Source organism: Tachyglossus aculeatus, chromosome 15 (assembly GCF_015852505.1).
Source record: "Tachyglossus aculeatus isolate mTacAcu1 chromosome 15, mTacAcu1.pri, whole genome shotgun sequence".
NCBI classification, from domain to species: domain Eukaryota; kingdom Metazoa; phylum Chordata; class Mammalia; order Monotremata; family Tachyglossidae; genus Tachyglossus; species Tachyglossus aculeatus.
Genome location: NC_052080.1, coordinates 5,599,920 through 5,627,483, shown reverse-complemented (window position 1 = coordinate 5,627,483; position 27,564 = coordinate 5,599,920). Strand labels below are relative to the sequence as shown.

General features: G+C 46.7%; 1 protein-coding gene and 1 non-coding gene across 6 annotated transcripts in view; one reads left to right on the top strand and one right to left on the bottom strand.

The window, feature by feature from the left end:
- The window catches only part of RAI2 (retinoic acid induced 2), a 167,613-nt gene that overhangs the window by 32,626 nt on the left and 107,423 nt on the right, over nucleotides 1-27,564 (top strand). For 2 of the 5 annotated variants that reach the window (XM_038757014.1, XM_038757007.1), the window contains exon 2: nucleotides 1,510-1,675. The exons of 1 other annotated variant lie outside the window; for it this stretch is intronic. The gene's annotated coding sequence lies outside the window, so the exon portion shown is untranslated. Of the gene's footprint in view, nucleotides 1-1,460; nucleotides 1,676-21,723; nucleotides 21,885-27,564 lie in introns of those variants that run through there. 2 more of the 5 variants (XM_038757008.1, XM_038757009.1) reach the window with 2 other exon arrangements.
- Nucleotides 23,910-24,047, bottom strand: LOC119937887. The gene has a single exon (XR_005454259.1). It is a non-coding gene; the product is annotated as a small nucleolar RNA SNORA7 (small nucleolar RNA).

Below are 27,564 nucleotides of genomic sequence, written 5' to 3'. Positions count from 1 at the left end.
AATCAAACATCTACCCAGCCGGAGAGACAGACAGGGCTCACCAACCTTGAAATCTTACCCGTATAATGTGACTCGATGAAAAGCAGATTCTATCTGCTTCCCTCACCTGGGGCCATCTCTCCCCTCAATCAACCTTACCTCATTTGCAAAATGGGGATTAAGACTGTGAGCCCCACCTGGGACATAGACTGTGTCCAGATTGATTAGCTAACAGCACATTAGCTACCCCAGCCCTTAGTACAGTGTCTTGGACGTAATTAGCACCTATCAGATACCATAAAAAACCAAAAGCACATCAAGATGGTCAAGGCTAATCAATCAGTGGTATTTATTGAGCGCTTACTGTGTGTCCAGCACTGTTCTAAGCGCTTGATATCACTGCTGCCGTCATTATCAGCTGGTAGAGCTGTTTCTGGCTTGACCCTCAAGTTGCTGTGTAACTTTGGGCAAGTCACATATCTACTCTGTGCCTCAGTTACCTTATCTGTAAAAGGGGGATTGATTGTGATCCCCTTGTGGGCCACGGATTGTGTTCAACCTAATCAGCTTGTATCTACCCTACCGCTTAGTATAGTGCCTGGTGCGAAGTAAGCGCTTAACAAATGCCATAAAAAAATTGCTGTTTTCCCCAAACGAGGGTTATTCTTGGGGATTGGTATGCACAGGAGAAATAGTTACGCTGAAAGACTTCCCCTCAATTGCTTTCTCTGCCTAGTCCTCCAGATATGGGCGGTTGTCAGGAGGTATGTTTGACTTCCCAGATATTGCACCGTGGGCACTTTTACAAAACTCTTTCTTCTCCCCTCACGTTTTCCGAACAGGCACCGTTTCCTGCCTGGTTTTGACACTTTGTTTATAACACGGCCCGATTCCAAGCTGCCATAGCCTGTCAGGAGGAAATGGGGAAATAAAGGAATAAGCAATCTCACATTTTCTGGCCCAACAGAGAGCTTCCCTTAAAAAAAAAGAAAAAGAAAAAACCCACAGGTGGTTGAAAGAGGCTACATGGGTGTTTTCTCTGTGAGGTTCCCTGAATGGGGCCGTTTTCAGGCTCCTGAGTTGTGGTCTTTAAGGTGCTGTAAGACCCCACGGTCGGGGGGGAAGATGCTATATCACCCCCAAGGACTGGATAAGGAAGTACCCCTTGCCCAATACTAGCCCACCATTCAGCCTGCATGGCTATGTCTGGGTCTCTGTGCCACCAGACCATCGCTCTGACTGTTCACAGACCTCTTTTGTCTCTCCAAATACCAAGGCTGGGAGAAGCCCACTTGATTAATAGAGTTAAAAGCGTTTCATCTCATAAATGGCCCGATGGCTTTAAAAGGACGATCGATCGCTTCCTAACCCCAGGATGACAAGAACTTTCTCTCCCCCTCGCCCCCCCACCCCCGTCATCTGTCATCTTCTAAGCCACGCTCTCTGCGTCCTTTCCTCCTCTTCTTCCTTTCCGCCTTTTTCTTTTTACGTTTTCCGCCTTCCCACCTTCCTCCTCTCTTTGCATTGCAGGGAAAGACGGCATTCCAATCAATACTAATGCCGCCAGCCAAATGACACAGCCAAGCGGCTCCTTTTTTGCCGGCTCATCCTTTGTGAGCGGGAGGAAGCGGATCCGGCGGTGGAACCATCTTTCTCCCATTATTCAGCGTTCGTTGGCCTTCAATTAGTATGCACAGTAAGTTCTGGAGTCTCCCCCCTTCCCTTCCCCCACTTACTGTTCTGTGTCGCTTAAGTATTAACCTCATTGGCTCCCAAAGCGTTCTTGTCATTAAGCTATTACAAGTCAGGCTTTCTTTCACCTGCTTGCATTTGTGCTCCCTTTCCCGGTCTTCAGGATGACTAGCACAGACAGGCTTGCTGAAGACTAATTTCTCCCTCGCGGTAGTTTTCCTTACTGGTATTCATTATGAGTTCAATCCATTCTCTCCTTGCCCTCACCCACTCCCACTGAGCGGTTTGCCTCCGTCTAATTTTTCATACCACTCTCTCACCGTGAGAGGGTCATTAGATGAAAACAGGTTGGTGATAACCGTCCATCTAGAAAACCACAACCAAAGAGACCCTCTCAGGAACCCTAGTTTTTCAGGCCAGGATTGATGCCGATGAGGGAATCAGGTTGTAATGACCCGTAATGGTTTGGGGGATTTTTTGATTTCGGGTCAAGACCAGTCGAGATTACGAAATCGGTATTACACAGTTCTGTGGGGTTGAAGGAGAGAGTGAATTCAGTGTCGTTTTGATTTTCCCTCTTTTTCTCTGTTGGTCAATGGGATGTTTATGAAGGAAGAATAGAATTTCAAACAGTGCCCAGGCAGTGTTGATGAGAAAGAGAGGTGATTATTAAGAGTTGACAGAAATACCTACATTGTGATGTTGTTCCTTTTTTTAGTGCTTGCCAAGTGGGCAGCAGGTTAAAGCTTTCAGTGGCATTTCTTCGTATTCCTTTGCTTTTTGCTTTAACGTTGCCTATAGGAAGCATATGAGCAGCGTTCAGAAATTGAAAAATTCTTCTGGTGACTCAACAGCTTTAAATTCCTTGTGGGTCCAAAAATGGGTGCTCCCTGATGCATTGTGGCAAAGCAGCCTTCATTTTCTCTCTTTGCTCTGTCATGCTGCTTTTGACTCCATTTCTCTTGCCTGGCATTAGCAGCCCATTGTATTTTCCAGGTCTGAGTTAGCTCTGCTACGCCATCTTTCCTCCCGGCAAAGAGAACAGAGGTCGAGGAAATAGTCTATTTAATCACGAGAATTTCCTTTTCAGTCGGTTTGTTCCGGTGCTTGGCGATGGTGAAGCAGGAAGCGATGTGTCCGGGGGAGTGCTGAGGGGGGCTGTCAGGAAACGGGTGCAGAAGATGGGCAGCTGTCGGGCGAGGAGAGGGTGAGAGGCTTGGAGATCGGGCAGAAAGGGGCAGGCCCTGATGGGGGTGAAATCTGGGGCACGTCCAGGTGGGCACGCGATGGGGAAGGGAATGTCGGTTGTGCTTTTTCAGCCAACTGCCTGAGTATGGCCTCCCTGTTGGCATTATTTTCTGAAACCAAGGACTGTGTAGCTAGATATAATAAGTAGAGAAGCAGCTCTTGCCACAGGCCTTAAAGTCGGAAGATTTGGGTTTTAATCCCAGCACTGCCGTATCACCTATCTTTCCTGTTTCCTCATCTGTAAATGGGTTTTAAATATCTGTTCTCTCACCTACTTTTTTTTATTTTAATGGCATTTGTTAAGCGCTTACTGTGCGTCAGGCACTGTTCTAAGTTCTGGGGTAAGTACAGGTTTATGGACGTCGGTCACAGCCCTTATCCCACATGAGGCTCACAGTCTAAGTAGGAGGGAGGAGGATTTAATCCCCATTTTACAGATGGGGTAACTGAGGCACAGGGAAATGAATTGACTTGCCCATGGTCACACCGCAGACAAGGGGCAGAGCCAGGATTAGAACCTAGGGCCTCTGATTCTCAGGCCCATGTGCTTTCCACTAGACTGCTTAGACTGTGAATCCCAAATGGGCAGGGACTGTGTCTGATTTGATTGTCGTATCTACCTCAGTGTTTAGTAGAGTGCTTGGTGCAAAAGATGCCCTTAAAAAATAACACAATTATTATTATGTAAATGTAGATGGGTCTCTTCTCCTGCACAGTTCCTGCCGTTAGCAGCCTGGGTTCATTCTGGCTCACTACAGAAATATAAACCCGAGGCCATGCAAAGTCTCTAAACTTCCCTTCCGAAGCAAGGACGTAGTCACGCACAGGATGAGACAGATGGGCTGGTCTCAGAGACAAACATTCCCAGGGCACTTCAGGTAATCAACTAGGGCTATTGCCACTTGCCTCCGGGGCTAAAGTCGGCCCGGAATAGGCAGATTTCACTTTGGAATCCACGGGACTGTTTGACCCCCTAACCGATGAGGAGAGGGGGCCCGGGCTACTCGCTTAAGGGCTGGTATCCCCATCCAATAGGCCTTCCTGGGAAAATGGGGCAAAGGGGAGAAATAAAGGGCCACTTCATGTGTGCAGTGATGGTGGTCACTAGGAGTCAATCAGTCATATTTACTGAGCACTTTCTGTGTTCAGGGCTCAGGAGTAAGCGTTTTGGACAGTACAACAGAATTGGTAGAAACATTCCCTGCCCACAAAGAGTTTATGGTCTGGGGGGGGAGAGAGACAATAATATAAATAAATACATTATGGATATGCATATAGGAGGTACAGGAAGTGAGGGAATTTGGGCACACTCCACGGGCTTCTCCCTTGGGATTTCTGAAAAGTTTCTCCTCTCCCTTTTGCGTCACCTTGAGTCTGTACACTTTGAGTACTTGATATTCACCCCAGCCTCAGCCCCACAAATGTTCACGTACCTATCCGTAATTTATTTCTTTATGTCTGTTTCCCCCTCTCAACTGGAAGCTTTATGTGGGTAGGGAACGTGTCTACCAGCTCTGGTATATTGGACACCACAAGTGCTTCACACAATGCTCTGCACCCAATAGGCACTCAATGAATATATTGATTGATTGATAGGATGATAGGCAGGGAGATATTGCATTTCATTTTCTTCCATCTCCAAGTGACTACGGCAACCGATTGGCAAATGGATCAGTCAGTCAGTAACATCGGTTGAGTGCTTACCATGTGCAGAGCACTGGACTAAGCTCTAGGGAGAGTATAATAATAATAATAATGGCATTTATTAAGCACTTACTATGTGCAAAGCACTGTTGTAAGTGCTGGGGAGGTTTCAAGATGATCAGGTTATCCCACGTGGGGCTCACGGTCTTCATCCCCATTTTACAGGTGAGGGAACTGAGGCCCAGAAAAGTGAAGTGACTTGCCCAAGGTCACACAGCTGACAAGTGGCAGAGCCGGGATTAGAACCCAGGACCTCTGACTCCAAAGCCCGTGCTCTTTCCACTGAACCACACTGCTTCTAGATATAAACCTGAAGGCCCTCACAGAATACTCGGGGAGGCAGACATTAAAATAAATTACAGATAGGGGAATTGGCAGAGTGTAAGGATATGTCCAGAAGTGTTATGGGGCTGGGGTGGAGTGACAAAGAGCTGAAGTTGTCCGGCTCCAATTGCCAAAACGAGGCAGGAGAGGGGATGAATAGGGAAGTAAATGCTCAGTCAGGAAAGGCTGACTTGGAGGAAATATGATTTTATTAGGAGTTTGAAGACAGGGAGAGTGGTGGCCTGTCAGAGATGAAGTGGGCGAAGGAGTTCCAAGCCAGAGAGAGGTCATGAGCAAAGAGTTCATGGGGAGCCAATGTAGACCAGCCAATGTGGGGCTGGTCTAGGAGGTTAATGACGCAGTTAGCTTGGTTTCTAGTCACAGAAGACAAATATAAGTGCTGTGACCTCTTCCCCCGAAGCAGAATCCTCACCGTACCTAGGAAATTAATATTTTCATTGTTAATGTTCTTGTTATTGCAGCTCCACGGGCGGATTTTGATAAAATCGGGTTCCAGAAGGCATGCTACCCTAGGCCAGGTCGCAGTTTCATTTACATTAAAATCATGCAGCCTTTCGATAGCGTTTCGAGGGATCATTTGTTCTTTCTAGTGGCATCAGGTGGTGCAAAATAGCCTAGCCCGGTCCACACCATCTGGGCTCAAGAGTAGCTACGATAACTCAAGGGAAACAGTTCGGTGAATTCTTGCTTCAGTCTTAGATTCAAACACCTTTTAAAAAATTCCAAGGGCAGGGAGTGTGTTTACCAACTCTGTAGTACCGTACTCTCCCAAGCGCTCAGTACAGTGCTCTGCACACAGTAAGTGCTCAATAAATACCACTGATTGATTGACTGACCTTCACAGCTACTTCAGGCTTGGAGGGAAAGGTTGTTGGCTAGAAAGGGGCGTTTGGTTGCCATTTTGGGATTTCCAAACTCCCCCAGAAGCAGCTCCCTTTATGTTCGCAGGTTTCTTCTCAGTCTGACTGCTTCCCCAGTTTGATTGTCATCTCCTTGAGGGCAGGGAACTGTCTTAGTAGTTGGTAGAAGTAGCAATTCCTGAGTGCCTTTTTGGGGAAGTGCAAATGGGGAGTATAGGAAAAATAAGTGATACATCCCTACTCACAAGGAACTTACACTCTAATGGGGGAGACCATCATGAAAATGTATCCAAGTAGAATGGTCAAATTAAACTAATTTGTTCACTTGAATGCGGAGGAGGGTGTAAATGAGCTATAAGCGATTATTATTATATTATATATTATATTATATATTATTATATATTATAATGATAGTTTTTGTTAAGGTTTTGTTATGTGCCAGGCACCGTACTAAACACTGCGGTGGATATGGGCCAAATGGGTTGAACACAGGCCCTATGCCCATTTTACAGATGGAGGAACTGAGGCGCAGAGAAGTTGAGTGAGTTGCCCAAGGTCACACAGCAGACAAGTGGTGAAGCAGGGATTAGGAGCCGTGACCTTCTGATGCCCAGGCCCGTGCTGTATCCGCTTTGCCATTCTGCTTCTCAGCTACTGAGTGCTTAGTACGGTGCTCTGCACACAATAAGCACTCAGCAAACCATTGAATGAATTCAGTGAATGAATGGATTCAGGACTCTGTCCAAGTCCCCGAACCGAGAGTGTTTCTGTGGCAGAGGGACCACTGACCTTCCCCTTGCTCCCAAAATCAAACCCTCCGTTCCTCTTCTCCCAGTCCCTTCCGCGTCACCCTGATTTGCTCCCTTTATTTGTCCCTTCCCTTCCAGCCCCATAGCACTTAGCAGCGTGGCTCAGTAAAAAGAGCCCGGTCTTGGGAGTCAGAGGTCATGGGTTCTAATCCTGGCTCCGCTGCTTGTCAGCTGTGTGACTTTGGGCAAGTCACTTCACTTCCCTGTGCCTCAGTTACCTCTTCTGTAAAATGGGTATTAAGACTGTGAGCCCCACGTGGGACAACCTGATCACCTTGTATCCCCCCCAGTGCTTAGAACAGCACTTCGCACATAGTATGCACTTAACAAACACCATCATTATTATTATATTATATTCAGATATTACTCTATTTATTTATTTATTTTACTTGTACATATCTATTCTATTTGTTTTATTCTGTTAGTATGTTTGGTTTTGTTCTCTGTCTCCTCCTTTTAGACTGTGAGCCCACTGTTGGGTAGGGACTGTCTCTATATGTTGCCAATTTGTACTTCCCAAGCGCTTAGTACAGTGCTCTGCACATAGTAAGCGCTCAATAAATACGATTGATGATGATGATGATCTGTCATTTACTTATTTTTATGAATGTCCTTCTCCGCCTCTGGACTGTGAGCTCGTTATGGGCAGGGAATATGCCTGTTTATTTTCTGTTGTACTCTCCCAATGCTTAGTACAGTGCTCTGTGCACAGAAAGCACTCAATAGATATGATTGAATTAATTGTGCACCCTTCCCAGATCCCTGCTAAACGGACACCGCTTCCGAGTCGGCAGAGTGGGTGCTGGGCGCTTTCAAATCTCTGACTGCTGCCTCCACCCCCTGCCCTCCTTTCTGAGAGGCAACTGTCTCTCTCACCTGGCTAGCCCCAGCTCTATGAGTGCTTGATAACCACCACCGATTCGCTCTGTTTTGGTTTTCTCCCCAACGGGGACAAAGGTAAAAATAAAAACTGGAAATGAAAGGACATGACTGGAAGGAGTCCAGATGGTTTGAAAGAGCAAACACAGCCACTTCCTGAGTTGCTACCCTTTCACCCAGAGAGTCTAGTGGGGAAGGGATGGAGATGGATTAAGAGTTCCAGGCTATGGCTGCAAAAACGGCACCACGACCTTTCATCGGTTATCTGCTGTGTGACCTTGGGTAAGTCACTTCACTTCTCTGGGACTCACCTCATCTGTAAAATGGGGATTGAGACTGTGAGCCCCAAATGGGATGGAGACTGTGTTCACTCTGATTTGCTTGTATCCATCTCAGCACTAAGTACAGTGCGTGGCACATAAGTAAGCACTTAATAAATACCATGATTATTATCATTATTATTATCACACTGTAGCATCTTTTTCGCTCATCACTTATTCTCAGTGCTCTGCTGGTAAACATCCTTTGGGTCTGTCTCTTCAGTTAAGAGACAAAGCTCCTTGTGCTTTCCCCAGTGTTTAGTACAGGGTACGGCCCCTAAGTGAATGCTTACTAATCACCATTGCTTCTACAGTTAATGAGACTTCAATCCATTTCATTTGGTTGCTTTTGGGGGTGCTGCTTGTTTCCGCTTTAAGTCCTGTATCTCAATGGCTCTTATTGCCTTGACAGGCCTATCTTTTGGCAGGCCCGGAGTTGACATCTGTAAAGTTCAGTGAATCCAAAATACCACTGCCCATTATAAGAACATGAACTCTGAATGTCAGTACTATAAAAGAATCTTATGTAGGCAACATATAAAAACCTTAGCCTATTTACTTCCAGGAAAAAAAAAGGTATTCATTTTTTTTTAGCTGTTGTCCCCTTCCTTGAAGAGGTACAGTCTTCTTGTTTAAGATTACACAATTTCATCGCCTGAGTTCCTTTGGTAGTTCAGTAATCCTATTTTATTTCTTACAGGCAAACGTTACCTAGGCAGAGACTAAAAGGATAAAAGGAGAAATGGTCTAAAATGGTCGGGGTCTGAAGAAATGGATTTACTTTCCCATTCATAATGTCATAAAAATACTTCTCGTTTAGTATCTGTGAATGTGAGGCATCTAAGCCTACGAGGAGCATTCCTATTTGAATCTTCGGCCCCAAGGGCTTTAATTGAAGAAATCAGGCCCCAAAAGGCCGCTGCTCTCCCCCTGACCATTTTGGGTCTGCTCCATCCCCTGCGTCATTTCTCATGCCTTGTTTATTTCAAGGCAGAATTTATGACTGTATTGTGCTTTTAAGATTGTGCTCTCTGAGTACACGGTGGCAGTTGGTAGCTGGGAATCCTGATTAGTGCTAAATGCGGCCGTGTGGGAAGTGCTGACGGAGCACAAAATGAATCAAAGGGGGACTAAAGCAATCTTCAACCGTACACAGAGGCCACCCTAATCATCTTGGCCAAAGCAGTTGGCTCCCCAAATAAAGTGAGAGTTGATTGGCTGGCCAGCGGGACTGGCTACTTCCCCAGGGCCCAGTACCAATAACAGTGACAACTGTGGTACTTGTTAAGTGCTTACTATGTGCCAGACACTGTACTAAGCGCCGGGGTGGATACAAGAAGCAGTGTAGCTCAGTGGAAAGAGCACGGGCGTTGGAGTCAGAGGTCATGGGTTCAAATCCCAGCTCTGCCAATTGTCAGCTCTGTGACTTTGGGCAAGTCACTTAACTTCTCTGGGCCAGTTACCTCGTCTGTAAAATGGGGATTAAACTGTGAGCCTCATGCGGGACAATGTGTGATCACATTGTAACCTCACCAGAGGTTAGAACAGTGCTTTGTACATAGTAAGCGCTTAATAAATGTCATTATTATTATTATTACAAGCAAATCGGGTTGGACACAGTCCCTGTCCCACATGGGGCTCACAGTCTCAATCCCCATTTTACAGATGAGGGAACTGAGTCTCAGAGAACTGAAGTGACACGCTCACGCTGCAGACAAGTGGCAGAGCGGATTAGAACTCATGACCTTGTAACTCCCAGGCCTGTGCTCTATCCACTATGCCACGCTGACCCTCCTCCCACCCCCTCAGCCACCTCATTCATCAGCCCTCTAATCAGTCAATCAATCATTCATGTTAATTGAGCTCTTACCATGTGCAGAGCACTAAACTAAACACTTGGGCGAGTACAATGTGACAGAGTTGGTAGGCACATTCCCTGCCCACAGTGAGGTCTAGAGGGAAATAATAATAATAATAATAATAATGATATTTGTTAAGCGCTTACTATGTGCCAGGCACTGTTCTAGGCATTTGGGTCGATACAAGGTGATCAGGTTGTCCCACATAGGGCTCACAGTCTTAATCCCCATTTTACAGATGAGGGAACTGAGGCACAGAGAAGTTAAGTGACTTGCCTAAAGTCACCCAGTTGGCAAAGTGCGGAGTCGGGATTAGAACCCATGACCTCCAGCTCCCAAGCCTGTACCCTTTCCACTAAGCCACGCTGAATTGGAATCCAACCCCCTGTACTCAGGCACCATTCTCACATGAGCCTGCCCAGAGTGCCAAAGAGAATGCTTGGAAAGCAGATGGCAGGTGAGGGGTGGACACGGGCCCTGACCCCAGAGGAACAGCCTGACCCCAGACATAATAATAATAATAGTAATAATGGCATTTGTTAAGTGCTTACTATGTGCAAAGCACTGTTCTTTTAGACTGTGAGCCCACTGTTGGGTAGGGACTGTCTCTATATGTTACCAATTTGTACTTCCCAAGCGCTTAGTACAGTGGTCTGCACATAGTAAGCGCTCAATAAATACGATTGATGATGATGATGTTCTAAGCACTGATGGGGGGATACAGTGGGATCAAGTTGTCCCAAGTGGGGCTCACAGTCATAATCCCCATTTTACAGATGAGGTAACTGAGGCTCAGAAAAGATAAATGACTTTCCCAAGGTCACACAGCAGACATGTGGCAGAGCCGGGATTCGAACCCATGACCTCTGGCTCCAAAGCCCGTGCTCTTTCCACTAAGCCACACTGCTTCTCTGGAGAGACATGCTTCTCAGAGTATGCCTGAGACATACAGAAGTCTCTCAGGTCTGTCCCCATCCAGAAAGAAACCCACCGCATTCTTCGATGAGCCCAGCCGGCGTCGTTCCCTACATAACTTAGAAATACGATTTAAAAGGCACATCTTCAGCCAGGCTGCTTTTTATGAAGGAATGCAGGAGAGGGGTCGCCGGAATGAGAGGCATTTTCCTCCAGACTGTTTTCCCGACTTCAACTGGTACGGTATGTGCCTCTAGGGCCAGCCCGCTGGGGGAAGCCAGCCTGTCGGAGGAGCGGAGTCTGCAGCCAGGCAGGGTTGTCGTGACGCTCGTTCAGTCCAAGGCCGCTGCGATGCGGACCAAAGTAAGCATAAATTGTTCTTGAGAGGAAATTCGATTCGGCCCGTCTGTCTCCCCGACGACCTGACGTGGAGGAGTAGCTCTGATTGGGAACGCAGCATTCAGCCGGCTGAATGTTTCAAGACCTTGGAGATGGGACTTGCAGTTCACGAACGCTTCAGCGATGTGAGCTGATTGTGGGATGGGGAACCTAATAATTGTGGTATTTGCTAAGCGCCTAACGTGTGCCAGCACTGTACTAAACGCTGGGGTGGATACAAGCAAATTGGGTTGGACATAGTCCCTGTTCCACATGGAGCTCACAGTCTCGATCTCCATTTACTGATGAGGTAACTGAATAATAATAATTATAATTATGGCAACGTGTGCCAGCACTGTACTAAACGCTGGGGTGGATACAAGCAAATTGGGTTGGACATAGTCCCTGTTCAACATGGGGCTCACCGTCTCGATCTCCATTTACTGATGAGGTAACTGAATAATAATAATTATAATTATGGCAACGTGTGCCAGCACTGTACTAAACGCTGGGGTGGATACAAGCAAATTGGGTTGGACATAGTCCCTGTTCCACATGGGGCTCATAGTCTCAATCTCCATTTACTGATGAGGTAACTAAATGATAATAATTATAATTATGGCATTTGTTAAGTGTTTACAATGTACCAGACACTGTCCTGAGCACTGGGGTAGATACAAGGTGATAAGGTTGGACACAGTCCCTGTCCCACGCAGGGCTCACAGTCTCAATCACCATTTTAGAGATGAGGGAACCGAGGCCCTGAGAAGTGAAGTGACTAGCCCAAGGTTACACAGCAGACAAATGACCGAGTCGGGATTAGAACCCATGACCTTCTGACTCCGAGGCCATTGCTTTATCCACTATACCATGTTGAAAGTGGTAGAGTTGGGAAGAGGCTCTTGGGGGTCAGAGAAGAGTCTAAGACCGAGGCAAGAATTCACTGAATAGCTTCTCTCGAGCTAATGTGGTGCCCGACGACCCCAGATAGACGCTCGCTCTAAAAGGGCCATATGAGAAACAGCGTGGCTTAGTGGAAAGAGCCCGGACTTGGGAGTCAGAGGACGTGGGTTCCAATCCCGGCTCTGCCGCTTTGCTGTGTGACCTTGGGCAAGCCACCTCACTTCTCTGGGCCTCAATCCTCTCATCTGTATAAAGGGGATTAAGACTGGGAGCCCCACGTGGGACAGCCTGATGATCTTGTATCTACCTCAGAGTGCTTGCACATAGTAAGTGCTTAACAAATACCATAAGTAATTATTGCTATTATGAGGGAGTGGAAAATAGAGCAATTTGGTCTACGTTTAGCCTTCCTCCTCTGAATACTAGTTCCTCCCCAGCAGATGGACCAGACTACCTGCTCCTGCAGGAGGAGAGAATCTGCCAGGATGGATCTCCCAGAATGTCCCAGTTCTGTCAGTCGGTCATAGTTATTGAGCGCTCACTGTTTGCAGAGTACTGTACTAATCTTTTGGGAGAGGACAGTATAACAATATTATTATTATTATTATGGCATTTGTTAAGCGCTTACTATGTGCCAAGCACTGTTCTAAGCACTGGGGGGATACAAGGTGATCAGGTTGTCCCACGTGGGACTCACAGTCTTCATCCCCATTTTACAGACGAGGTAACTGAGGCTCAGAGAAGTTAAGTGACTTGCCCAAGGTCACACAGCAGACATGCGGTGGAGCTGGGATAATATAACAGACACATTCCCTGCCCACAACGAGCTTACAGTCTAGAGGGTCACCAGGGGAAAATGGCACCTCTCTCACCCAGGAGAGCCGTCAGCGTCCACCCGTCCACTCTCTTCCACCCAACCTGGAGAAAGGTGGACTGTAGCAGAGGGCAACGGAAGGGTGGCAATAAGGATGGGGCCTTGTGGTGCCAGCCTAAAGGTCACAATGGGCACTGTGCCCCTCTCCAGCGTCCTGCCAACCGCAGAACAGCCGAGAGTAGCATTGGACAACTCCGGCAATTCTGTGTGACTGTGACTTGTGGGCTCTCTCCCTATCTTGCCGGCCTCTTTGCTTAATAATAATAATAATAATAATAGCATTTATTAAGCGCTTACTATGTGCAAAGCACAGTTCTAAGCGCTGGGGAGGTTACAAGGTGATCAAGTTGTCCCACGGAGGGCTCACAGTCTTCATCCCCATTTTACAGATGAGGTAACAGAGAAGTGATGTGACACAACTGACAATTGGCGGAGCCGGGATTTGAACCCCTGACCTCTGACTCCAAAGCCCGGGCGCTTTCCACTGAGCCATACTGCTTCTCTGCCGCTTAAGCCCTGGAGCAAACTTTGGACCCATGTGAACCCCTCAGCAAAATGGAGAGAGTGAGGGGGATAGCGAGGTCCAGGAGGAGCCAAAGGAACTCTCCTTCAGTCACCAAAGAAGTATCTGAACTTAAAGGAAGATGAGAATGGTGAGATGAGAAGCAGGGTGGCCTAGTGGATAAAGCATGGGCCTGATAGAAGGACCTGGTTTCTCATCCTGGAACATCACTTCTCTGCTGTGTGACCTTAGGCAAGGCCCTTAACTTCTCTGGGCCTCAGACATCTCAACTATTAAATGAGGATTAAGACTGTGAGTCCACGTAGGACATGGACTGCATCCAACCTGATTAGCTTGTATCTACCTCAGCACTTAGAACAGTGCCTGTCACATAGTAAGCACTTAACCAATGTCATAAAAAGCAATTGGGTGTATTTATTGAGCACTTACTGTGCGCAAGACACTGTCTTGGGTGCTTGGGGGAGTGCAGCACTATAATATAAGACACATTCCCTGCTCACAGTGAGGTTACAGTCGAGAGGAGAAGGGGAGGGGATAGGAGAGAGGGAAAGGAAGAGGCAGCAGGGGGTTGAGAACTGGGGAGTTGGGAAGTTGCATGTGGAGGGAGGTGGTGGAAAGAAGGAATCTAAGAGAAGTGGCGTGGCTTAGTGCAAAGAGTAGAGGCCTGGGAAACAGAAGACCTGAGTTCTAATCCCAGGTCTGCCACTTGTCTGCTGAGTGACCTTGGGCAAGTCACTTCACTTCTCTGAGCCTCAGTTACCTCATCTGTAAAATGGGGATTAAGACTGTGAGCCCCACGTGGGACAACTTGATCACCTTATATCCCCCCCAGCGCTTAGAACAGTGCTCTGCACATAGTAAGTGCTTAACAAATGCCATTATTATTGTTATTATTATTATTATTATTCTCTGTGCCTCAGTTACCTCACCTGTAAAATAGGGATTAAGATTGTGAGCTCCATGTGGGACAGGGATTGGGTCCAACCTGATTAGTTGTATCCACCCCAGCACTTAGAACAGTGCCTGGCACATAGTATGGACTTAACAAATACCTTAAAAAAAAAAGGGTCCATCCTAATTTACTTGTATCTACTACAGTGCTTCAAACTGGGACACACATAGGAAGTGCTTAACAAATACCATTTTCAAAAAAGGCAAGAGAGAGAGAGGGGGGGGCAGGCAGTGGAGAGGGGAAATTGTGAGGAATACTGTCCATTTATTGAAATGCCAGAATGTATGTGCCCTGGGTTCAAATCCTAGCTCCAACCCACCAAAGAGTGGCTTGATGGTCAAATCAATGCAGCAGTCCAGTCCAAGATGTTCATTTTTAGCCTTCCTCAGTTTATTCGGGGATTTTTTTAGATTGATACATCTGTTACGAATCCCCCACTTCTTTAAATACATTTTTTAATTATACAGTAAGAATTCACTAATTTTTTTACTACTCCATTTCCTGGAAGGGCCCTGCCAATTTCTGATTATCATCCCCACAACATTAACTTTCTTTTTCATGGGAAGGATAGGTCTCTATATGTTGCCAATTTGTACTTCCCAAGCGCTTAGTACAGTGCTCTGCACATAGTAAGCGCTCAATAAATACGATTGATGATGATGATGATCTTGAACTCACAATGGAGATGGGGAGACATTGCAGTTCAGCCAAGTTCAGACAGTCCCATGAGTCTTGAAAACTCTGGGCCCCTAATCCACCAAACCCCATGCCACCTCTCAGCCTAGGAGAGGCAGGAAGAAGCACAGCTGGGAATCTGTAGGGATTCTGTCCTCTCAATGTGGAACATTTTCTAGCTGGGGTGGGTGACATACATAGCAGAATCTCAAATTTTAAAATGGGGCGTATTTATGCCATGACCTAGTATATTGCTATTTTTTTCCTCGTGCTCCTACTATCTATAAATGGCTTTTGTGGGTGCCTCCCCCATTAGATTGCAAGCTTCTAAGGGGCAGGAAATGTGGGTTATACTCTGCCAAGCAGTTTGAGCAGTGCTTGGCAACCAGGAGATGCTTAATAAGTAGCTTCAACGTGCACTGGGTTCCACCGTAACGTGTAAACTGTTGATCATCTGATCTGACACAATCCCTGTCCCTCACTGGGCATATTATCTTGTATTCATTCAGTCATATTTATTGAGTGCTTACTGTGTGCAGAGCACTGTACTAAGCACTTGGAAAGTACAATTCAGCAATAGAGACAATTCCTGCCCACACCGGGCTTACAGTCTGGAACCATTCTGGGGCCCCTTTTCTTTTTAAGGAGAATGCCATTTTTACTTCTAAAAGTACATTTTTATACATTTGCCTAGGCACTCTCACAGCAAAGGTGTGTGCTTTTAAAATCCAACTTATGACATACAAAATAGAAAGAAAAATAAACACTGGCAAACAGAAGTCTACAATCATGAACGGTGAAAATAAAACTTTCAGAGAATCGACCCAACCTTTAGTAGAATATAGTACGCTCTTGACGAACACTGCAATTCTTATTTTTCCATTGCTCTGCACTCACTGGGGCCTAGTAAACACTGTCCAGCTGATTGATGCATGTGAGCGGCCCTGCACGAAGCACTGGCAGTATAATCAATTCCTTCGTGTAGGTCCACGGTCCTGAAATCTCAGATGGAGACTCATCAGCATTCCTGACGGGAAACTCCAACCCAGTTCCATCCTGACCTCTGTGGATGAGCATGGAGAAACCATAGTTGGGAAGGGCTTCCAACGTAACATCAGGAGTGGAACCGTATTCTATTCTAAATTCCCCTCGGAGCTAACACTTGGGATGATACTGGTGATGGAAACGATGATGCTGTTTAGATACTGTTAAAAGCCTTGCCTTCCGCTGCTAGTAATTCGTCATTTTCAACTTTGTGATAGTCGTATTTTGCTCATGTATAATCTGTTCTGGCTGAAGGTGATTTCCCCCCCTCTTTGAAGCGACGATGAGCAGATAAAAATGTCCTAACCGGCAGTGAATTTGTGCCAGGGTATATTTCAGACTCCGCTGCTGTGTCAGAGCTGTGCTCCTGTTGCTATGGAGATAGGGATGCTTGAGACTGCTTTGTCACCTTTGACCTGCTATTTTAAAAACATCAACAATAGCAGTCAGATACCTCCACCCAGAAAAGCTCAGTAAGATGAAGGATTTCTTGGGAGGTCACCCACCTCTTTTTCTTCATTTTTTTTGCAGCAACTTGGCAGATGAATACTGTTTTCTTTCATGCCTACTACAGAACGGGACACACATGTCCCAGATTAGAGAAGTTGTTGGGTCTTATTACCTTCATCAAACAAAAACCCTGTCCAAGCTTAAAGCACCCAAATACGGAGTGAATGAATATCTGGATCCTGAAGTGAGGGGGCAAGGCGGGGAGGAATCTTCAAAGGAGCAGGGCCAAAGATCCCAGCTGTCTTAGCGGAGGGAGCAAAGGACAGGGGAAAGACACGGGATGGGCAGCTAGAGACTTCCCACAGCCAGAGAGAGAGAAAAACAGATGATGAGAGAGGAGGGGGAGAGCAGATTCACTCAGAGATGGGCACACTAGCGTACCAGCACAGAGGCACACAGAAGTCCGCTAACTCACACACCAAATGGTTCATATTCATGGAGCCATCGCCCTTGGTGAAGGTCAGAGAGGAGCTGCAGGTACGGATGAGAACAGGAAAGAAGCAGCTTAAGCAGCCTGGCCTCAACAGGAAGTGAGAAAGCTATCCAGCAGAGAGGCTACTGTGGACTTTATATAAAATTATGGTACTTATTAAGCGCTTACGATGTGCCAAACACTGTTCTAAGTGCTGAGGTAGAGCCACGTTAATCAAGTTGGACACCGTCCCTGTCCCACATGGGGCTCACGCTCTTAATCCCCATTTTACAGATGCTTAGAGAAGTGAAGTGATGTGCCCAAGGTCACACAGCAGACATGGGGCGGAGCCGGAATTAGAACCCATGACCCAACCAGTCTCCCCAGCCGGATGAGATCCAAGTCCAAATTTAATTAGGAACACAAACGGGGAAAGATCACAACAGCTAATACTAAAGGCAAGGTTTGCAAGGTCCCATCTCCAGCTGCTGAAGTTTAAAATGGTCTGGACCAAACTGAAAGATAATGATGGTATTTGTTAAGTGCTGGCTATGTGACAAGCACTGTTTTAAGCTCTGGGGTAGAGACAGGCTAATCAGGTTGGACACAGTCTCTGTCCCTTGTGGGGCCTGCGGTCTTAATCCCCATTTTGCAGATGAGGGAACTGAGGCCCGAGAAGTGAAGTGATTTTCCCAAGATCACCAAGCAGACAAGTGGCAGAGCCGGGATTAGAACCCAGGCCCTTTGACTTCCAGGTCTGTGCTCTTTCAACTAGGCCATGTGAAGATTTGATGAACTGAAGAAGAGAAGTGTTGTGGGCGAGGACCGTGTGACTTGCCTGAGAGCTGTGCTTGGAGGAGAAGCCGAGAAACAGGGGTGTAATCCAAAATAATCCCCAGATTAACCTGTTCTAGCTTCTTATTTACCCCAGGTTTATTTTAGGAAGAGAGACATAAATTCCCACATGAAATTTCCTCCATCCCTCTGCTCCTCCAACTCTCTGACGCTTGTCGTATTGTGCTCTCCCTAGTGCACAGTATAATGTTCTGCACACAATAAATACTCAATAAAAAACATTGATTGATTCACTACCACGGTGGTGGCTACATCTCGTCCCCTTCCACCAGCCCTGCCAAACATGAGACTCTAATGACAATAATAACTGTCATATTTAAGCGCTTACCCTGTGGCGAGCACTGTAGTAAGCGCTGGGGTAGATAAAAGATAATCAGGTCCCGCATGGGGCTCATAATCAAAGTAGAAAGGAGACCAAGTAGTGAATCCCCATTTTGCCAATGAGGGAAGTAACTGTGCTCTGCACACAGTAAGTGCTTTAATGAATATCATTGAATGAATAAACTGAGGCACAGAGAAGTTAAATGACTTGCCCAAGGTCATGCAGCAGGTATGTGGTAGAGCCTGGATTAGAACCTAAATCCTCTGCCTCTGAGATCCGTGCTCTTTCCAATAGGTTACGCTGCTTCCATCCTACTGCTTTGTTCAGGAACAGCTTGGCACAGTGGATACAGCATAGGTTTGAGATTCAGAAGATCGTGGATTTTAATTCTGACTCTACCACTTGTCTGCTGTGAGACCTTGGTCAAGTCGCTTCACTTCTCCGGGCCTCGGTTACCTCAACTGTAAAATGGGGATTGAGACTGTGAGCCCCAAGTGAGACAGGGACTGTGTCCAACTGGATTTGCTTGTATCCACCCCCAGCAGTTAGTACAGGGCCTGGCACATATTAAGCACTTAGCAAATGCTATGATGGTGATTATGATTATGATTATTCATCTGGGTCTCTTTCATGGGACCAACTCTTCCCAGCCTGACACACAGTGTCTTTTCGGAGTTCAAAGTAGGATTGAATGCCAAAATAAAATATAGACTCCACTATCAGGAATTAGCTAATTAGGGACATCCAGAAGATAAAATCAGTGGCCTTTCTTCTTTCCCCATTTTTTTGGGCTTATTTGTTTTAGTTGGAAAAAGATAGTTATGCAACCATGGTTCGTGTGAACACAATGTACTCTTCAGCGATAGAGTCAGCAGCAGGATAACTCTGGCTCTGTTTCTACCTCTGACGCTCATCCAGGGCCAGATTTCCCCGTTATGCTTTCCACAAACTTCTCTCAGATAGTCATGAGCTCCTCGAGTCTGTTTTGGGGATTTGCAAATGGCAAGTAGATGGTGGACTTGCCCTCATTCTCAGGGTCTTCCTCCATTACCCACCCTTGGGTGTTCCCGTCGCCTCACCCATCCCGGGGAAAGAAGGCTAACGCGCCGTTGTCTTCAGAAATGTGGGACTATTTCTATTTTTGACCTGTAAATTCATGCTAATTCCTTTCTAGATCCTTGCAGTGGGTTCCATCTTGGAGAATTGTTGAGAAGCAGCGTGGCTCAGTGGGTAGAGCCCGGGCTTGGGAGTCAGGGGTCATAGGTTCTAATCCCGGCCTCACCACTTGTCAGATGGGTGACTTCGGGCAAGTCACTTCGCTTCTCTGTGCCTCAGTTACCTCATCTGTAAAATGGGGATAAAGGCTGGGAGCCCCACATGGAACAACCTGATCACCTTGTACCTACTCTAGTTCCTAAAACAGCGCTTGGCACATAGTAAGCGCTTAACAAATGCCATCATTATTATTCGAAGCATCACTGTTGAACTCTCAAAGCATCAGATGTGGCAGGATAAACCAGAATTCCAAGGTTTGCCTTTCTAAAGGGACTCACAAACTTCCCAAATCCTCTCTCTTTTCAACGAGACCCAACCGTTCTGAACGGTCAAGTTGGCCGCGGAAAGAAAGCCCTGCCATTTTATTTGCTTTTGGAAACAAAAAAATCTCTCTCCTTCATTCCCTTTAGTTTTCTGAGTTGGCCCTAGGACCGCATGGTAATGACTCCCTCCAAAGGTTAAGTTGGAATCCTTTTGGCCTCGCTGCCCCTTCTTTGGAAGCAAATTAAGCTAAGCAAAAGCTTGACTTCCCCTGTCACTCACTCCAAATGCTGTCAAGCAGGACCCTTGGTGAAATGAGTTTCCTGTGTAGTGAGAGATGACCGTTTTGTTAATTTTGAATAGATGAAAATAGACAGCAATCAACAAACCTGGGCTGAGGGGAAAATCCCTTTAACTCACATTTTTCTTCAATTATGGTCAGGACAAAGAAGCACGTTGGCCCATGTGCATGAATGGATGCTTTTATTATTCAAAGCAAGCATCAAAGAGCATCACCAGGTCCCATATAGAAAATATGCAATCAGTGTTTAATTCAATGGTAGGATGCAAATTTAAATTCCCATAAGGGGAAGACTGTTAATGCCATTTAAATTGGTTGTAAATTACAGATAATACGCTTGAGACCTGAATACAGATTAGCGGAGTATTGCTTTAGGAATTCTGTCTTACTTCTGGACTTATTGTGTATTTATCTATGAAAAATAAGACCATGAAGTCTTGATAGCTGCTACCTTTTTATGGCCCATCTTCCCGATTTCTGTACCCAATATTTCACATGCGAATGTCACAAGCTGGTTCAGTGTAACATGAGTAAGAGCCATTATGTGAAAGACACCTTAGCACTTAGCTAAGGCCTAATGTTTTCTTTTGTAATGCTCATACATCCCACACACATCCACCTTGAACAGAACAAAAACGTTACCCCAATGTGGCTTTTCTTTCATGCTGTCTAATTTCTTCCTGAAGTGAGACGTCTCTTGGCAGTTGTGAAGTTGACAACCAGGATTCGCAGGTATTAGAGACTTCCAGACTTATAAAGTTTCTTGCTGCTCAAGCGTATTGGTTTTTCTTTCACGTGGCATTGTCCCAAACAGATGGGTTTATCAGCATGGGTCTCGGTGCCTGTAGCACACTTCGGCTAAATGACAGTCTTTTCTAAGAGGAAAAACACATATGGACACGACAGGCTTCCGAGTTGCCATCTTAGGGGAGCACCTTGCAGGCCCTTGATAGGCATTTTGAAAATACTCAGCCAGGGAATGGGTCCTTTGCTGTAATGGAGTGACTCAGTTTAGTGACTCTCATGAGGCATCATTTCTGCTCTTCCATGAGTTGTTCAAATGTAGTGCTTATATGTCAGGGGATGAGAGGAGCAAATGGAAGCTTGCAGCTCGAGGAAAAGGAAAGATGCTATACTTGTGATTTTGGGTTGTGCCTTGAGCCGCTCTGACAGAATGCCTATATTCCACATTGTTCCAAGCCGAGTGTCACTGTGGAATACAAAGCTCCGTTTTTTTTTTCTTTTAAATGGTATTTGTGAAGCGCTTACTCTGTGCCAGGCACTGTGCTAAGCACTGGGGTAGATAAAAATAGTAATAATAATGGTATTCGTTAAGCGCTTACTATGTGTCAAGCAGTATTCTAAGCACTGGGGTATATTCAAATTAATCCGGTTGATCAAAGCCCTATGTCCCACTTGAAGCTCACAGTCTTAATCCCCATTTTAAGGATGAGGTAACTGAGCACAGTGAAGTGAAGTGACATGCCCAAGGTCACACAGCAGACAAGCTGGGATTAGAATCCAGGTCCTCCAATTCCCAAACCCGGGCTCTTTCCACTAGGCCCCCCCGCTCCTCTAAGCGGCTCCTTGGTTAGAAGTCTCCTTTCCTTTGGGTGTGAGAGATTTTTGGGGGTCGTCTGATGCTGATTCGACTCGTGAGCACTCTTTGTTGTCATCTCCTTCCCCCGCCGCGCCTCGCATCTGTTTTTCTTAAACCTTATCAGTGTATGTGGCGGCCGAGAGAGAGATTGCTTCCCTTGGCTGTGGGCCCAGCCTGTGCCGACGTGAGCCAGAAGCTTCGGGAATAAACCCCGGAGCAGTCGTCCACCCTGTACGTGGTCTCTTCTGGGGCTGGGAGACGGGGGGGAGGCCTCTCTCCCTCCGCCTGGAAAGATGCGCCCCAGTGTTTGAGCTTGGCTGGCCCAGCCAAGTGGATATTGCGGATATGTGGAGTCCACCTCCATCCAGCCCCCACCTCCTGATGCTCAGGTAAAGCAGGGCAGAGGAGGAGGAGGTGGTGAGGGAGAAGGGAAATGTCGCTGGAGACAAGAGCTGCTCTGCATCTTGGGGAGGGGGGAAGGCTGCCAAAAGCACAGGCTTACTATGTGCCAAGCACTGCTGTAAGCACTGGAATAGATACAAGGTTATCAGGTTGTCCCACGGTGGCTCACAGTCTTAACCCCCGTTTTACAGATGAGGTAACTGAGGCGCAGAGAATTTTAGTAACTTCCCAAAGTCACACAGCTGACAAGTGGCAGAGCTGGGATTGGAACCCATGACCTCTGACTCCCAAACCTGTGTTTATGTGTACATAAGTGCTATGGGGCTGGGAGTGGGGAAGAACAAAGGGAGCAAGTCCATATTCCCCGAGTCCCCCTAAAGTCCTCCTGGACCCTTCCCAAGAGCTTGTGGCCCCAAAGATCTCCAAGACCCAATTTCCCCATGGCATTTGCGTAGTCGGAGACTGTCTCCCTAAGGCAAATCCACGGAAGCCTTGTCTCCATGAGTTTACAACTTCCCCTCCCCTGTCATGAATGCTTGTGCTTGTAGGAGAATTTGGGGGAAAAAACCTGAACAAATACTGTTCTTTTTCATTCCTTGCTGATGTTTCTTAATTGTGGAAATTTACTGTGTCTTTAAGAAGAAAAGTGGCTCGTGGATTTGGAAAAGGTCTGACGGGTTATGGGTGCAACAGACTTAAAGATTTTGCTCTGTCTTTCCAACTGAGAACTCCCTTCGCTCTTCCTGTCTTTTGACACTCCATCCTCCAGAGCGACATCGACCCTGAAAAATGCTCTTTTCCCTTTGCCGTCCCAGTACAGATTCTCATTTCGGCTATGAAGCCGTACACTAAACCATTGGCAGTCTGCCCGCTTGCAACCCTCCCTCTCTCCTGACCTCTGCCCCAGAGCGTTTTAGAGGCCCATTCCAGCCTTGGTTTCCGCCTCAGTTTGGAGATAAATATTTGCCTTCCTCAGCCCTCTCTCCCTTCCCTCGCTGGCTCCTTTACACCTAGGGAACTATCACAGGCTGGCTAGCCAGAGGGAGCAAGTTATGTGAGTTTCCCTCTGGGGGAAAAGTAGTAGATTCCAAAGATGAAACCCTAGGAGGGCCCTGGTGGATGTATCTCTAGCAAGGTAACAGAGCAATCGATAAATCGATAGTATTTAAAGGGCTGCTGTGTGCCTCTCATTGTAGTAGGCACTTCAGTCCGTCGATGGTACTTATTAAGTGCTTACTGGGTGCTAAGCGCTTGGGAGAGTATATCACAACAAAGTCGGTGCACACATTCCCTGCCCACAAGGAGCTCGCATTCATTCAATCGTATTGAGCGCTTACTGTGTGCAGAGCACTGTACTAAGCGCTTGGGAAGTACAAGTTGGCACCATACAGAGACGGTCCCTACCCAACAGTGGGCTCACAGTCTAGAAGGCTCACAGTGAACAGTGGGAGGCAAGCATTGATGTAAAAAAATAAATTGCAGGTAAGTGCTGAGGGTTTGAGGGTGGGGGAATAAAGGGAGAAAATCCAAGTGCAAGTTTAATTCCAAGCACTTTGGAAAGCACAAAAAGCAGAGTACAATGTAGAGAAACAGAATGATCTAGTGGAAAGAACAGGAGCTTGGGAGTCTGGGTTCTAATCCCAGCTGTGCCATTTGCTCGCTGTTTGACCTTGGACAAGTCACCTAACTTTTCTGTGCCTCGGTTTTCGTGTCTAAAAATGGGGATTCAATGCCTGTTCTCCCTCTTACTTACACTGTTAGCGTCATCTGGGACAGGGACAGTGAATAGCCTGATTGTCCTGTCTTATGCCGTCGAGTCGCCTCTGACCCATAGCATGGACACATCTCTCCCGGAACACCCCACCTCCATCTGCAGTCGGTCTGGTAGTGAATACGCAGAGTTTTCTTGGTAAAAATCCGCAAGTGGTTTACCATTGCTTCCTTCTATGCGGTCCACTTGAGTCTCCTCCCTCGACTCGCATGCCGCTGCTGCCCAGCGTGGCTGAGTTTTGACTTGTAGCAGATTGCCTTCCACTCGCTAGCCATTGCCCAAACTAGGAATAGAATGGGTATGCCTCAGCTTGACTCTCCCTCCCATAGCCAAGACTGGTAGAGTACCAGAAACTCTCCAGGCGTGACCCTGAGAGGGGATGGCATGAACAACTTAATGATAATATTAATATTATTACTACTACTACTACTAATAAATTTGTGATATTTGTTATCACTTGCTATGCACTGTACTTAATGTATCTACCCCAGTGCTTAAAACTCTGCTGGACCCATAGTTAAGCTCATTATGGGTAGGGAATATGTCTACCAACTCCAGCATATTGTACACCCCCAAGCGCTTAGTACAGTGCTCTGCGTACAGTAAGACTGATTGACTGATAGTATGTACTTGACAAATACCATACTTACAATCCACAGGAGTTGGTAGACCCAATCCCTGCCTTCAAGGAGCTTGCAATTTTACACTCAGGGGGCTGGAAGGGAATGTCGGATGTCGTTACATGGATAGTGGGATGAAAATCTTTGAGAAGCAACGCATTAAGCAGCGTGGCCTAGTGGCTAGTGCATGGGCCTGGGATTCAGAAGGACCTGGATTCTAATCCCAGCTCTGCCACTTGTCTGTTCTGTGACCTTGGGCATGTCACATCACTTCTCTGTGCCTCAGTTACCTCCTCTGTAAAGTGAGGATTAAGACTGTGAGCTCAATGTGGAACAGGGACTGTGTCCAACCTGATTAGCTTATACTTTATAATAATAATAATAGTAATGGTACTTGTTAAGCACTCACTATAGGCCAAGTAAGTGTTTAACAAATACCATGAGGATTGGGCCATGCTTTCCTACACAATAGCCTTGAGCCTCATGTGGGACAGTGCTTACAGCCCCTCTAGAATATAAGCTCGCTGTGGGCAGGGAATGTGTCTGTTTATTGTTTTATCATACTCTCCCAAGCGCTCAACACAGTGCTCTGCACACAGTAAGTGCTCAATAAATACAGTTGAATGAATTGAATGAATGAATCCAATTATACTGTATCTACTGCAGTTATTATATTATTATCGGGCACCCTCATGACTTTTCCCCGGCACCTATTCCAATGTCAGGGCTTGCTGCGAGAGAGAACGAAGCCCCGGGCCTTTTTTCTTGGTTTGGATCAGAGCTGCTCTCAGGAACAGAGGGGAGAGGGCTGATCATCTTAGGGCAGTGACAGGTAAGGCACATCTTGAGCGCCTGCCAACATCCCCAGAGAACGTGGAGCTGTTTTTCACAGCTGTTGGTCCCACCTGCCCCCTCCTCAGCCTCCCCCCGCAAGGCTCCCCTTAAGATTTCTAATTGTTTTTACCCCTGGAGGGTTTTCTCTCCTCAAGTCTGTCCAGATTGACAGGAAAGCTAATGTACCAGGACCTCATTCCCCCTGCTCCACGACGCTTGTTTAGAATGTCGTCACCCAGTTCTCCCCACGGACTTCCAAGTGCTCGCCCGTGGATGGAATGAGGCCTCTCTGAGCCAAGTCCTCCAAAGCTTGCTTTTAGGTGTCTGCAAATATTCAGCCTCCATCATTCGATTCCTTTCATGGGCTGCAGCAAAACCCATAAGCTTCCATCCCGGATCCCAAAGAGGAGCCAAGGCTCCTGGTGGACAGAAACATATGATCCTGACAGGACACCGCAGAAGCTCTCTCACGTCCTCTGGGGCTGCTAGAATGCTCAATCTTCGGGCTTTCCTTCTTCCCCCAGGCATCCTAAAAGTAATTGAGGAACAGAATTTCTGATCATTTTTCATACACGAATACCAGAATTCTCATTAAGCGGAGCTACTGGGGGGAGGTGGGGGAGGGCAGCCTTCAGAAGAGTAATAGGAACCAAACAAAAGCAGTCTGGGAATTAGTGATTGTAAAGTTTAGAAAAACCCCAACTTTCCCTCCCCGCGCCATACTCCTCATCCATCACAGCTTCCCACTTTGCAACCCACATACTCAATTTCTCCCTTCACCTTCATTCCCAAATCTTCCTGCTCTTCTGCTGCTCCCTTCCTAATCCTTCCTTTCCACGCCTTCTCCTTCTCCCCCTTCCTTTTTCCGTCACTGTCCTTCATTCCCTTTCCGTGGACCTGGTTCTGTAGGTTTGCCATGTCACTGCTTCTCCTTGCTTCTGGTGGTGTATTTTGTCTCTTTCGTCCTTTCGCTTCTCTCTCCCTCTTGAGGCTACAACTCTTTGTTCATCCACTTCCCTTTCCCCTCCCCAATTTGTTTTCTCATCCATCTCCTCCCATCCCTCCCTCTCTGTTCACGGCCACTGCGTCCCTGGAGTGAATCCAGTTGAGGGTACAGGGTCCATTTACCCATCTCCCTCCTGAACAGTGGGTGAGGCAGAGAATGTGTAGGTTATATTGTTCTGTTGGACTCTCCCAAGTGCTTAGTACAGTGCTCTGCACACAGTGCTCAATAAATAGGATTGACTTACTGATGGCAGAGCACTATACCAAGTGCTTGGGACCCTCACCCCACCCTCAGCCCCACAGCACTTATGCACACATCCTCTAGACTGTAAAGTCATCCTCTAGATTGGAAGCTTGTTGCGGGCAGGGAACGTGTCTGTTATATTGTTGTATCATACTCTCCCAAGAATTTAGGACAGTGCTTTTCACACAGAAAGTGCTCAATAATATGACTGACATCCTCAAGATTGGAAGCTAATTGTGTGCAGAAATGTGTCTGCCAATGCTGTTATTCTGCACCCTCCCAAGTATTTAGTACAGTGCTCTGCACACAGTAGGCGCTCAACAAATCCCTTTGATGATTGACTGACATCCGTAATTTATTTGAAATAATAATAATGGCATTATTAAGCACTTACTATGCGCAAAGCACTGTTCTAAGAGCTGGGGAGGTTACAAGGTGATCAGGTTGCCACACAGGGGGCTCACAGTCTCAATCCCCATTTTACAGATGAGGTAACTGAGGCACAGAGAAGTTAAGTGACTTGCCCAAAGTCACACAGCTGACCGTTGCAGAGTCAGGATTTGAACCCATGACTTCTGCCTCCAAAGCCTGGGCTCTTTCCACTGAGCCATGCTGCTTCTCTATTTATATTGATGCCTGTCTCCCCCTCTAGACTTCAAGCTTGTTGTGGGAAGGGAACATGTCTACCAACTCTGATGAACTGTACTCTTCCAAGTGCTTACGCTGCACACAGTTAGTGCTCAGTAAGTATCACTGATCGTTTTATCAATTGGTGTTAAGCACTGCGCTAGATAGAAGATAATCAGATGGGACACACCCCCTGGTCCTACTGAAGCTCACAGTCTAATGGAGACAGAGAGGAGGCAACTTATCTCCCTTTTACAGAGGAGGAAACTGAGGCTCAGGGGTGGTTAAGTGACCCACCCCAGGTAACACAGCAGGACTGAAGCTCCATTTAATGTGATCTCCTGTCCTGTTGTCCTGAGCCCTAAGAGTCCAGCCTGTCACAGGTTCTGGCTCAATCACTCAGCCACTTACCGAGTACAAAGCACCATACTCAGAAAGTGCAGCACAAGTAAAATACACATACCCTCCTCTCAAGGAGTTTCCAGTCGAATGGGAGAGGGCAGGGAAGAACAGACACAGTATTTACAAATAGTGAGAGGAGGTGGATGAAGCATCAAGGCCTAGTG